A 12,927-nucleotide genomic window follows, 5' to 3' on the forward strand; every position below is an offset into this window, starting at 1 on the left:
AAGACAAACAAAAAGTATGATGTATTCAGTAGTGAGAAAAGTTATGAAAATGAGGATGAAGTTCAGTTAAAACCACTTTATATTCATGTACTTATGACAGGTGAGGAATGACATCATCTAATTCAAGCTACCATCATCTCTCACTTCGACTACAGCAGTAGTCTTTCTTATTTCCTAATTCAGGTGAACTCAGTCTTGATACACTCTAGTCTCAGTTTCTTCATCTATTAAACGGATACAATAACACTTCCAACTTCATGAGGTTGCATGACAATTAAGAGAATATAGGTATAGCACTTAGTTTGTTGTCTAGCACATAGAAAGTGCTCTATAAATGTTACCTATTATTACCTGAATAAATGTTCAGCCTCCATGAGTCCAGTGCTGGAATGGCATCACGTAAGAAACAAGTCTAACCTCAAAAAAAAAAAAAAAAAGTTAAAAGCAATTACAATCTTTTTTTTTTTTTTTTAAAGATTTTATTTATTTATTTGACAGAGAGAAATCACAAGTAGATGGAGAGGCAGGCAGAGAGAGAGAGGGAAGCAGGCTCCCTGCCGAGCAGAGAGCCCGATGCGGGACTCGATCCCAAGACCCTGAGATCATGACCTGAGCTGAAGGCAGCAGCTTAACCCACTGAGCCACCCAGGTGCCCAGCAATTACAATCTTAATGTAGGGAGACTCCCAAAGAAAAATATCCATTCCAAAATCCACAGCAGCTTCTTTTTTTGGTTTTTTAAGATTTTATTTATTTAAGAGACACTGGGAGACAGAGTGCACAAGTGAGCAGGGGTGGGGAGAAGGAGAAACAGACTCCCTGCCGACCAGGGAGTCCAAACTGGGGCTTGGTCCCAGGATCCCAAGATCATGACCTGAGCGGAAAACAGACACTACACTGACCAAGCCCCTCCACAGCAGCTTCTTTGTATCTTTTTTCCCAATTCCTTTTGTTCACAATGTTTCTCATAACCCTATACTTGCCCTGAACCCTCTATCCATTCCCTCTTTTTTTTTTTTTACATCCATTGCTTTAATGCACAGTTTTTTCTGTTTTGTTGTTGTTGTTGTTGTTGTTGCTGTTTTTAAGTAAACTCTACACCCAACATGAGGCCTTGAACTTACAACTACAAGATCAAGAGTCACATGCTCTGGGGAGCCTGGGTGTCTCAGTCTGTTGAGCAACCGACTCTTGGTTTCCACTCAAGTCATGGTTTTGGGGTCCTGGGATCAAGCCCTGCATCGGGCTCCAGGGTCAGTGAGTAGTCTGCTTGAGATTCTCTCCTCTCCTCCCTCTGTCCCTCCCCAGCTAGCATTCACACTCTAAAACATATAAAATCTCTGGGGCGCCTGGGTGGCTCAGTGGGTTAAAGCCTCTGCCTTCAGCTCAGGTCATGATCTCAGGGTCCTGGGATCGAGTCCCGCATTGGACTCTCTGCTTGTCAGGGAGCCTGCTTCCTCCTCTCTCTGCCTTCCTCTCTGCCTACTTCTGATCTGTCTCTGTCAAAGGAATAAATAAAATCTTTAAAAATATATATATATATATAAAATCTCTAAAAAAAAGAAAGAGTCACATGTTCTACCAACTGAGCTACCCAAGCGCCCCTACCTATTCCTATTTTCAATTCACAATACAATACTCTACTCATCTGGCTATGTCTCCTCTAATGATACCCTCTTCTAAGCAGTTCTCAGTCCACTTTCTAAGTTAATCATCCAGTCTTACTCCTTGAAACTCTTCAGCTGTCTTCTACCCATTATCCTTTAAACTGAACTAGCAGACATGTAATCTCTCTCAGTAGATGAGAAGAATATAGAGAAGCCAGAGACAGAATTTTCTTCTGTGAGTAGAAATAAATATTACAAACACATAATTTAATATCTCCCCTCCCTGACTACAATATTATTATTGTTGTCGTTGTTGTTGCTATTACAGGACTCTTAGAACTGGCTACTGCTTAATCCACAAAAGAAACTCTGAGTGCTGAATGCTACCACTAGAACCCTTCATATGCCAAGCCCATCTGTGTTCTTGAAACCCTCAAAATACCTAAGCCCCACCAGGTCCTATGCTGAAGTGAAGAGTATCCCTAACTCTTCATTTTGTTTTACAACTCTACCCATGAGTATCACATCACTAAAGTCTGCCTTTCCAATATCATACTATATTTCTATGAAAAAGCTCTCTGGTTTCTTTTTTTTTTTTTTAATTTTATTTATTTATTTGACAGAGAGAAATCACAAGTAGATGGAGAGGCAGGCAGAGAGAGAGAGAGAGAGAGAGGGAAGCAGGCTCCCTGCTGAGCAGAGAGCCCGATGCGGGACTCGATCCCAGGACCCTGGGATCATGACCTGAGCCGAAGGCAGCGGCTTAACCCACTGAGCCACCCAGGCGCCCAGCTCTCTGGTTTCTTTATAGCCCCTGAACCTTAGGGTTCTGGCATTAGAGATGTGTGGTAGTTTGGTTAGGTTTGGGAAGCATGACCAGGATAATCACACTTCCCCTTTTTCACCACCAAGCTTGTCCTAAAACACTGTCTGCATGGTAATCCCCCCACCCCCAGGAAATGCCTTATTCTCCCCTCTGCAAAGAAATTACTAGTTGCTTTTCCCCATAGGCCCTCAAGGTATGCCCAGATGTGCCTGATTTTTAAGTGGGCAGAGTGAGTTCATGTTGAGAGCCCTGCCATACCAAGAGTTCTCTCTCCATTTTGGAGTTAGAGAATCAAGAGCAACATAATTCAAAACACATATTAGTGCTTTTGATGTTATGGTTTTCTTGCCCTATTAGTAATTTTACCAAAATTAAAAGTGGAATACTTTCTGAAAGAAGTTCAATTCCTTTCTGCCGTCCATCCTCCATAACCCCCAAATAGTTCGCAGGTTTTTCATAAAATGCAATAGTCTCTTAACTAATCTCTCTACTTCCTTTCTGGGTACTCTGCTATCTGTTTTCCCCAGAGAAGTATGAGTTATCTTTTAAAACTGTAAATCAGATCATTTAGCTTTCTTTATCAATCAGCTTCTTTCTACCAATAGTTCTCCATTATCCTAGGTGAGGTCTATGGAGTCCTACAAAATCTGGCCCCTGCCTATTCTTGAAAATAGAAACCACATACTCCCAATGAGGCCTTAGTATTTGTTGTTCCTTCTGTCCAGAACACTCCTCTCCCATCAGGAAATGCTGGTTCTGCCTCCCTTTAAGTTCACACGCCACTATAAAAAAGTATTCCTGACCATCCCATCTGACTATACCCCTCTCCCTTACTCTCAGTCATATCACCACATCTATCTTCTTCATACCACTCACATACTCACTCATAATCTGTAATTATTTATTTATTTGAAAACAGCCTATCTTCTAAAACGAAAATGTAAGTTCTTCAAGAAATCTTGTGTCTTATTCTTATCTGTACCTCAAATGTGAAATAGTGCCTGACACATAAACACTGTAATGTTTTCTAATTGTCTGATTAATTTACAAAGCTAAGTACTACCTCTGAGGTAAACTTCAGTTTTTAAAAGAAATTTTAAACTTATTTGTATAAGTGTCTGGTGTCTCAGTCATTTAAGTGTCTGCCTTTGGCTTGGATCATGATCCCAGGAGTCCTGGAAACAGAGTCCCACACTGGGCTCCTGGTTCAGCAGGGAGTCTGTTTCACACTCTGCCCTCCCCTTCTGCTCATGATCTCTCTCACTCTCTCTCTCAATTCAAATAACTATAAAAATGTTTTAAAAATTAAAATTAAAAAATAAACTTATTTGTACAGCCAATAGGATGGCCTAGCCATCATACCCTGTGTTCTTGTGCTCATTGTAACAAACTGCCTTGTATTCAGGCTCCCCTTCTTTCTCTGAAGATAAAATAGGCACTCAGAAAATAAGACGGCAACCTTATCTGGCAGCAATGTTCTCTGGGTCTGAGAGACCCAAACCCACGGTTCTCAGGCAACAGCTAATGACAAAGATCTGGTTACCAGCACTGTACTAAGGAGTGCCTCACAACCCAGAACAACCAGGTTAAACTGACAAAAGGTGCAAATGCCTGTGAGAGAACACAGTTGATAAAGAGTTCTGTGAAGCACTCCAAATGCCTTGGAGATAACCTCACAAGAGCAGGAAGATTCAGTTCAGCCATCTGACTGGTGGTGTGTTCTGTAAAGCCTTAGTAATGACCCTGTCACCAGGAAAACAGATCAGCCTTAGCCTTCTAATCAGCTGCATTTAGCAGCCAACATCCATCTTTTGCAATAAAATGCCACCTCGAGAGTTCCTATTCCCACCAAATTATCACAGGTTTGGGAAACAGATAAATCAGAAACTATACTTAACAAATCTATTTGTCTGGGACCCAAGACAATTAATTAAACTTACTAGGAAAAGCAGAAAAAATAGCCTCCAGCCACCTGGAGACAAGTTTTAAAGATCCTAAAAACTGTTAACACTTGAGCACACCAAAATGGCTATAATCTGCAAACCAGCCACATGTCACTTCCAATAGTACTCCTACACTGAAAGTGACCTTCCCCCTCCAAAATAAATAACGTTTAAAGTCAGGTGAATCTTGAACAATGACTCTGACTTTTTTTCTAAAATAAGAGCTATGACAGCTACCTTAATGAGAGGCCTAATAAATTCAGAGTAAAAGGCTCATTGTGCTGACACTGTCACCTCATCTAGGGACTTCAGCTGATTCATCCTGATGGGCTGACAGGTCACTGACATCTGCACCTCTCCCAAGATTCTTGTTTATTTCACATATAGAAACACTGTCTCCTCACAACAACTGCAGTCCAGACCCCTTCTCCTGCTGCAGAGACTTTCCCTTCCAGACTTCACTGAGACCTTGGAAAAACAGTTGTCAATTCAGGCTCATATTAGTAACTCTAGATGGCTAACAAGGCATGGAAGAGATGGGAATAGAGCTCATAAAAGGACCAATGCTAACATTCGGGTCATCAATTTTTTTAAAAAGGATGTAAAAAAAGATCAAAATCACTAGGGAAGAAACTAATCTCTTCATCATTAACAAATGGTTATTATTATGATAATTGAGAAAGTCACAGTCAGGACCTGAAAATGTCTGGTCCTTGGCCACACCAAGTAATCACAGAAGACATCCTTTAAGTAAGCTTTGTTCTAACACAAACTACAGGCAAATGATAAAAATACAGGCAATGATAAAAAAAAATCCACAAACTTCATTTAAAAGGAGTGATGGGGGGGCGCCTGGGTGGCTCAGTGGGTTAAGCCACTGTCTTCGGCTCGGGTCATGATCTCAGGGTCCTGGGATCGAGTCCCACATCGGGCTCTCTGCTCAGCGGGGAGCCTGCTTCCTCCTCTCTCTCTCTGCCTGCCTCTCTGCCTACTTGTGATCTCTCTCTGTCAAATAAATAAAAAAAAAAAAAAAAAAAAAATTTAAAAAAAATAAAAAATAAAAAAATAAAAGGAGTGATGGGGGCACCTGGGTGGCTTAGTGGGTTAAGCCTCTGCCTTCAGCTCAGGTCATGATCTCAGGGTCCTGGGATCGAGCCCCATATCTGGCTCTCTGCTTGGCGGGGAGCCTGCTTCTCCTTCTCTCTCTGCCTGCCTCTATGCCTACTTGTGATCTGTCAAATAAATAAATAAATAAAACCTTTAAAAAATAAAAAAATAAAAGGAGTGATGGAAAGAAGGGAGGAAGAGAGAGAAAAAGAGAAAGAAAGGAACAAGGAAGAACAATGAGGCCCAATGCTGTAGATCAAACACGCCCACAAATTATTTGCAGCAATTGCCATCAAAAAGTGGAGTTCATTTCCTCACCCTCAAATCTGAGCTGGCCTTGGGACTTGTTTTGTCCGACAGAATATGGCATGAATGACACTAATTTCTGAGCCCAAGTCTTAAGAAACCTTGCAACTTCCACTTTCGCTCTCTTGGGACCTAGTCACCATTCAAGGTAGCCAAGACAGACAGCAGGAGAGGCCAAGGCACCCTGGATGACAGCTCCAGCCTAATGATGGATAATGCCAGAGTGAGGCTATCCAGGTACAACCAGCCCCTCAACAACCTACCAAATGACCACAAACACATGAGTAAGACCAGCAAATTCCATGTGCAATGAGGCAAGCCAGATGAGCCCTGTCCAAATTGCCACCCCACCTAATCATAAGCGAATAAACATCTGGGGGTTTTGTTTGGTATTTTTTTAAAGATTTTATTTATTTGACAGAGAGAGAGCACAAGCAGGGGGAGAGGAAGACAGGGGGAGAGGGGGAAGCAGAATCCCCACTAAGCAGGGAGCCCTGTGTGGGGCTCGATCCCAGGACCTTGAGATCACAACCTGAACCCAAGGCAGACGCTTAACCGACTAAGCTACCCAGGTGCCCTAATAAATAGTTGTTTTAAGCCACTAAGATTTGGAGTGGTTTGGTCGACAGCAATAGGTAACAGAAAGGGGTGCCTGGGTGGCTCAACAGGTTAAAGCCTCTGCCGTTGGCTCAGGTCATAATCCCAGGGTCCTGGGATCGAGCCCCACATCGAACTCTCTGCTCGGCAGGGAGCCTGCTTCCTCCTCTCTGCCCACTTGGGATCTCTGTCAAATAAATAAATTAAAAAAAAAAAAATAGGTAACAGAAACACCTGCAATTAGCTGAGTCTAATTCAAAACATCAGTAGTGACACACTCAAAAGCACCATATGCATTGCTATCATGTAAGGGAACTAGAATCTCTAAATAATAATATACATAATCACTCTTTATAGATAAGATGTATATCACAGAATCCCAGCAAAACACTCATTAATAAATTTGTTCCATCATCTATCCTACACATAAACATCTGCAGAAGATATGTACAAATATATGCATCCCACAAAGGACTCATATATAAGATATAAAAAAAATTTCTACAAATCAGTAAGCAAAAGACAACTTAATTTTCTAAATGGACAAGATCTGAAAGCACTGGGGCCCCTGGGTGGCTCAGTCAGTTGAGTGTCTGCCTTTGGCTCAGGTCATGATCCCAGAGTCTGAGGTTCAAGCCCCATACTGGGCTCTCTCCTCAGCAGGGAGCTTGCTGCTTCTCCCTCTCTCTGCTCCCCACCCACCCCACCCCCGCTTATATATTCTCTCTCTCATAAAAATAAACAAAATCTTGGGGCACCTGGGTGGCTCAGTGGGATAAGCCGCTGCCTTCGGCTGGGGTCATGATCTCAGGGTTCTGAGATGGAGCCCCGCATCGGGCTCTCTGCTTAACGGAGAGCCTGCTTCCTCCTCTCTCTCTGCCAGCCTCTCTGCCTGCTTGTGATCTCTCTCTCTCTCTGTCAAATAAATAAATAATCCTTTTTTAATAAATAAATAAATAAATGAACAAAATCTTTAAAAAAAATAATAATAATAATAAAGAGTTGAGGGACACCTGGGTGGCTCAGTGGGTTAAAGCCTTTGCCTTCAGCTCAGGTCGTGGTCCCAGGGTCCTGGGATGGAGCCCCGCATTGGGCTCTCTGCTTGGCAGGGTGCCTGCTTCCTCCTCTCTCTCTGCCTGCCTCTCTGCCTACTTCTGCTGTCTGTCAAGTAAATAAATAAAATCTTTAAAAAAAACAAAGAGCTGAAAGCACTCCACAAAAGAGGATCCTTAAAAGGCCAATATGCACATAAAGATACTCCAAATCAGTGGTCATCAGGGAAATGCAAATTAAAGCCACAAAAAGACATCACTACATCCCCAACAGCTACAATTAAAAGGAATGACAATACTAAGTATACTCAAAGACACAACACAACCAGAACTCTCATACAATAAATTAGTATAACCACTTTGGAAAACTGGTAGTACTTATACCCCATGAACTAGCAATTCCATTCCTGGGCATATAACCAGAGTGCTTACATCTATGAAAAGATATGCACAAAGTGTTCACAGCAGCATTACTCATAACAGTCCCAAACTATAAATGACTCAATAGAAAACTTATGATATAGTCAGAAAATGGTGTATTATCTAGCAATGATAAAGAATCACTGCTATATGCAACTACATTCATAAAATTCAAAGACAATGTAAAGCAAAAAAGACACAAGCTTATATACTATATAATTCTATCAATATGAAATTCAGAAACAGATTAAAACTAATCTATGGTAATAGAGGTCAGATTACTGATTCTTCGGATACAAGAGTATCTGAGGGGATAGCTTATAACTGACATGATGATGGATGCAGCTGGTTGTGTACCTGAACAGCCAGCCAGCCAAGAGATGCTGCTAGGCTTAGTTCTGCTTTAGGAAGGAAATATTCTAACTCCTTCTGTGGTTCCATGACCAAGACAGCGCCTTAGTTAAAAACCTCATCAATGGGGTGCCTGGGTGGCTCAGTGGGTTAAAGCCTCTGCCTTCGGCTCAGGTCATGATCCCAGGGTCCTGGGATCGAGCCCCGCATAGGGCTCTCTGCTCAGCGGGGAGCCTGCTTCCTCCTCTCTCTGTGCCTGCCTCTCTGCCTACTTGTGATCTCTGTCTGTTAAGTAAATAAATAAAATCTTAAAAAAAAAAAAAAAAAACCCTCATCATTTTCCACTGGTCTCCTTACTACAAGACACACTATGGTAAAGTGATCTTTAAATAATACGAGGGCATAATCCACCCACACCCCTACCATACACACACTCCCCTCCTTAAAATCCTTCAAAGACTCTCCGTTTCTTTTACGATAAATTCAGCACTTGTTAGCAGGATACTTAAGTTCCTTTATGATCCGGCCCTTGACTACCTATTTTCTTTCTCTCCATATATCCTGAGTTCCATAACAAAATGCTTGCAGTTGACCTGAAAGCTGTTTTTTCTCACCTCAGTATCTCTGGCTATGTAATGCATGCTCTACCTAGAAGAGCAGTTCTCGAAGTATGGTCCCAGGAGGCCTAAGAGGTCCACCAGTTTCACAACAAGATCTTATTTTTCATAACAACACTAAGAGGTTAACTGCCTTTTTCACCATGGTGAAATGGTAGGTATAACTGCCACTGCCTTAGCATATATCAAGGTAGGGGTATCAAACTGTACTAGAACTATCATATTCTTCACCACCTCACACCTGCAGTTTAAAAAAGAAAAATTTTAGGGCACCTGGTGGATCAGTAGGTTAAGCCTCTGCCTTTGGCTAGGTCATGGTCTTAGGATCCTGGGATCGAGGCCTGCGTTGGGCTCTCTGCTCAGTGGGGAGCCTGCTTCCTCCTCTCTCTCTGCCTGCCTCTCTGCCTATTTGTGATTTCTCTGTCAAATAAATAAATATTTAAAAATAAAATAATAAAAAAAAAAGAAAAAAGAAAAATTTCAGGGGCACCTGGGTGGCTCAGTCATTAAGCATCTGCCTTTGGCTCAGGTCATGATCCCAGAGTCCTGAGATGGAGTCCCGCATCAGGTTCCCTGCTCAGTGGAGAGCCTGCTTCTCCCTCTCCCTCTACCGCTCCCCCTGCTTGGTGTGCTCTCTTTCTATCAAATAAATAAACAAATAAGAAAAAAGAAAAATTTTACTTGTGTCTTTAATAAAGCAGTAAAAATAATTTTATTAGCTTTCCACTCCTGAGTACATGTCTTTTTAATAATCAGAATGGCAAAATGGAAGTATAAACCAGTTCTGCAGCATATCAATAAAAAAAAAATAAGATGTTGAAAAAGCATTTGACAAAGTACAGCATCCCTTCCTGATCAAAACTCCTCAAAGTATAGGAATAGAGGGCACACACCTCAATATCATCAAAGCCATCTATGAAAAACCCACAGCAAATATCATTCTCAATGGAGAAAAAACAAAAAGCTTTTCCACTAAGGTCAGGAACACGGCAGGGATGTCCATTATCACCACTGCTATTCAACATAGTACTAGAAGTCCTAGCATCAGCAATCAGACAACAAAAGGAAATTAAAGGCATCCAAATCGGCAAAGAAGTCAAATTATCACTCTTCGCAGATGATATGATACTATATGTGGAAAACCCAAAAGACTCCACTCCAAAACTGCTAGAACTTGTACAGGAATTCAGTAAAGTGTCAGGATATAAAATCAATGCACAGAAATCAGTTGCATTTCTCTACACCAACAAGACAGAAGAAAGAGAAATTAAGGAGTCAATCCATTTACAATTGCACCCCAAACCGTAAGATACCTAGGAATAAACCTAACCAAAGAGGCACAGAATCTATACTCAGAAAACTATAAAGTACTCATGAAAGAAACTGAGGAAGACACAAAGAAATGGAAAAATGTTCCATGCTCCTGGATTGGAAGAATAAATATTGTGAAAATGTCTATGCTACCTAAAGCAATCTAGACATTTAATGCAATTCCTATCAAAGTACCATCCATCTTTTTCAAAGAAATGGAACAAATAATTCTAAAATTTATATGGAACCAGAAAAGACCTCGAATAGCCAAAGGGATATTGAAAAGAAAGCCAAAGTTGGTGGCATCACAATTCCGGACTTCAAGCTCTATTACAAAGCTGTCATCATCAAGACAGCATGGTACTGGCACAAAAACAGACACATAGATCAATGGAACAGAATAGAGAGCCCAGAAATAGACCCTCAACTCTATGGTCAACTAATCTTCGACAAAGCAGGAAAGAATGTCCAATGGAAAAAAGACAGCCTCTTCAATAAATGGTGTTGGGAAAATTGGACAGCCACATGCAGAAAAATGAAATTGGACCATTTCCTTACACCACACACAAAAATAGACTCAAAATGGATGAAGGATCTCAATGTGAGAAAGGAATCCATCAAAATCCTTGAGGAGAACACAGGCAGCAACCTCTTCGACCTCAGCCGCAGCAACATCTTCCTAGGAACATCGCCAAAGGCAAAGGAAGCAAGGGCAAAAATGAACTATTGGGATTTCATCAAGATCAAAAGCTTTTGCACAGCAAAGGAAACAGTTAACAAAATCAAAAGACAACTGACAGAATGGGAGAAGATATTTGCAAACGACATATCAGATAAAGGGCTAGTGTCCAAAATCTATAAAGAACTTAGCAAACTCAACACCCAAAGAACAAATAATCTAATCAAGAAATGGGCAGAGGACATGAACAGACATTTCTGCAAAGAAGACATCCAGATGGCCAACAGACACATGAAAAAGTGCTCCATATCACTCGGCATCAGGCAAATACAAATCAAAACCACAATGAGATATCACCTCACACCAGTCAGAATGGCTAAAATCAAGTCAGGAAATGACAGATGCTGGCGAGGATGTGGAGAAAGGGGAACCCTCCTACACTGTTGGTGGGAATGCAAGCTGGTGCAACCACTCTGGAAAACAGCATGGAGGTTCCTCAAAATGTTGAAAATAGAAGTGCCCTATGACCCAGCAATTGCACTACTGGGTATTTACCCTAAAGATACAAACGTAGTGATCCAAAGGGGCATGTGCTCCCGAATGTTTATAGCAGCAATGTCAACAACAGCCAAACTATGGAAAGAACCTAGATGTCCATCAAGAGATGAATGGATCAAGAAGATGTGGTATATATGCACAATGGAATACTATGCAGCCATCAAAAGAAATGAAATCTTGCCATTTGCGACAACATGGATGGAACTAGAGCGTATCATGCTTAGCAAAGTAAGTCAAGCGGAGAAAGACAACTATCATATGATCTCCCTGATATGAGGAAGTGGTGATGCAACATGGGGGCTTAAGTGAGTAGGAGAAGAATCAATGAAACAAGATGGGATTGGGAGGGAGACAAACCATAAGTGACTCTTAATCTCACAAAACAAACTGAGGGTTGCTGGGGGGAAGGGGGGTGGGAGAAGGAGGGTGGGGTCATGGACATTGGGGAGGGTATGTGCTTTGGTGAGTGCTGTGAAGTGTGTAAACCTGGCGATTCACAGACCTGTACCCCTGGGGATAAAAATATATGTTTATAAAAAATAAAAAATTAAAAAAAAAAGAAAAGTAAAGAAAAAAATAATAACTGTCTCAAGGAAAAGCAACTGAGCTGCAAGCTAAACTAGCCAATTTTTTCATGAGATACTATTACTTTCTGAGCAGGCAACTGACAGGCAAACTTTGGTTATCTAGCAATGTTCTTCACAAAATGAATAAAGTGAGCCTGTTCCTTCAAAGAAAATAAGTGGTAGCATTTGTTGTCAGTGATAAAATTCAAGCTTTTCAGCTAAAATCAAAATTCTGAAAAAGTTTATCTTCTGCGAGCTTGATACCTTCTTAATACTTAAGACTTTTCTGATGAGGGCACCAAGGTGGCTTAGTTGATTAAGCACTCCCTTCAGCTCAGGTCATGATCCTGGAATCCTGGGATCGAGTTCCACATCAGGCTCCCTGCTCGTGGGAAGTCTGCTTCTCCCTAACACCACCCCTCTCTCATGCTTTCTCTCTCTTATTCTAGCTCTCTCTCAAATAAATAAATAAAATCTTTAAAAAAAAAGACTTTCTGATGAATGACAGCGATATTCATGGGTGTGATTTTTTTTACTTGTATAATGAACTGTGTCAAACATTTGGAAGATCTGCATAACTCAGTGACCGGTATTTTCCAACTGACAAATTCATGATAATTCAAAATCATACGTGGGTAAAAGATCCATTCAATGTACAAAATAAATGAATTTTTTATTTTTTCACTAAGTACAAAAGTCACTAATACAAAAGTTCATTAATATACTTTCAGATTCTACACTGCAATTGGCCTTTAAGGGAACTACTACATGTTGAGTTTGGGTATAGTACCAAAGAATATCCAATTACCCAAAGATATTAAAATACTTCTCTATTTTCCAACTACGTATCTTGGAGCCCAGACTTCTTTTTCAAATACTTCAACTTAAAATGACACACTGCAACACCCTGAATGCTGATGCAGATGAGAATGCAGCTGTCTTCGATTAAGCCAGACATTAAACAGATTCGCAAAAATGTAAAACCATG

At 41.0% G+C, this 12,927-nt stretch overlaps 1 protein-coding gene across 47 annotated transcripts in view; it reads right to left on the reverse strand.

Moving 5' to 3' along the window:
• R3HDM2 (R3H domain containing 2) overlaps nucleotides 1-12,927 on the reverse strand; it is a 164,875-nt gene that overhangs the window by 117,550 nt on the left and 34,398 nt on the right. For 18 of the 47 annotated variants that reach the window (XM_082741900.1, XM_082741911.1, XM_082741898.1 and 15 more), the window contains one exon: nucleotides 352-412. The exons of 14 other annotated variants lie outside the window; for them this stretch is intronic. The gene's annotated coding sequence lies outside the window, so the exon portion shown is untranslated. Of the gene's footprint in view, nucleotides 1-351; nucleotides 418-12,927 lie in introns of all 47 variants that reach the window. 15 more of the 47 variants (XM_082741913.1, XM_082741899.1, XM_082741902.1 and 12 more) reach the window with 1 other exon arrangement.

Source organism: Mustela nivalis (assembly GCF_964662115.1).
Source record: "Mustela nivalis genome assembly, chromosome: 7".
In the NCBI taxonomy this organism is placed as follows: domain Eukaryota; kingdom Metazoa; phylum Chordata; class Mammalia; order Carnivora; family Mustelidae; genus Mustela; species Mustela nivalis.